This window comes from Pteronotus mesoamericanus, unplaced genomic scaffold (assembly GCF_021234165.1).
Source record: "Pteronotus mesoamericanus isolate MK-2021 breed Mesoamerican mustached bat unplaced genomic scaffold, CSHL_Meso_final scaffold_54, whole genome shotgun sequence".
NCBI classification, from domain to species: domain Eukaryota; kingdom Metazoa; phylum Chordata; class Mammalia; order Chiroptera; family Mormoopidae; genus Pteronotus; species Pteronotus mesoamericanus.
In genome coordinates, this window is record NW_026555321.1 from 36,355,791 (window position 1) to 36,356,850 (window position 1,060).

At 42.0% G+C, this 1,060-nt stretch overlaps 1 pseudogene; it reads right to left on the minus strand.

The window, feature by feature from the left end:
* Nucleotides 1–247: 247 nt before the first annotated feature.
* On the minus strand, nucleotides 248–472 carry LOC129088013 (anaphase-promoting complex subunit 13-like; annotated as a pseudogene).
* Between the last annotated feature and the right edge of the window lie 588 nt (nucleotides 473–1,060).

The window sequence follows — 1,060 nt, forward strand, 5'->3', positions numbered from 1 at the left end:
GGAATGAAGAGATTTAGGTTCAAAGAGTCAAATATTCTGGATTCCTGGGAAATTTCCATCAGTTTCTCTTTCTGGTATTTGCACATGGCACTTTGCTGCCACAAACAGTGTACATTTTTGAGTGTTGATCTAGCACTAAAAGATGTGAATTAGACTCAAAGAAAACCTTTGTATCTATGTATTTGTTTGCTTTTTTTTTTTTTTTTTTTTTTTTTAGAAAATCCATCCATGAAAAGGGAGCCAGGTGTCAGTTTCCTATGGAAGGAACCTTCCCGTGCAGGTCCTGGACAGTCAAGTTGGTCCACTTCATCTCTTGTTCTTTAACAGATTCTGTGGGGCCACCGTTGTCCTGTTCGGGTTCAGGAAGCTCATTCAGTGGTACTGCAGCATCCTCATAAGGGCGCTTATCTTCTCACCAAGCATCGTCAACTAAATCCAAGATCCTTCCATCTCTCTGTACTTCCCCATCCATGCTCCTGCAGCTTTGATCTTGTCAAATCTGTACTTTTCCTTCCAAATTCAACATGAGCCTTAGGTCATAAGAGTCAATGACCCATTTCCAGAGTTAGATGCTACGTTGTTTTCACTCTTACGGGGCAGCACCTGACCCAGCGCTGTACCCGCAGCCACTGGAGCCCCCCCTCCTCTGCACGCCTGCCAGTGGCTTCTTAATGCTCTTGTCTCCCTTTTACCAGTGACACCAGCCATGCCCCTCCCAGGACATGGCAAGTGCTCATAAAACATTGGTTATATGTATATAAATAATGGGTTAGATGAGATAAAACAAGTGTAAAAGTGCCTAGCTTAGTTTCTAGACTTAGTATATACAGGAAATGACCATTTCATTTCTATTTTTTAAACGTCATTTTTATTCCCTTTTCCCCCAGATACCCCCACACAGTGTCTCAGAAAAGAGTGCAATATGCAAATGTTACTGAATAGGTATCGGGAAGGAGCAGAATGAAAAAGGAAAATGATAGAGTAGGACATAGTAAGGTGAGAAAGAAAATAATGTGAGGAAACAAAGCCAGGAGAGAGGGAAATGAAGAAGCCAAACTTC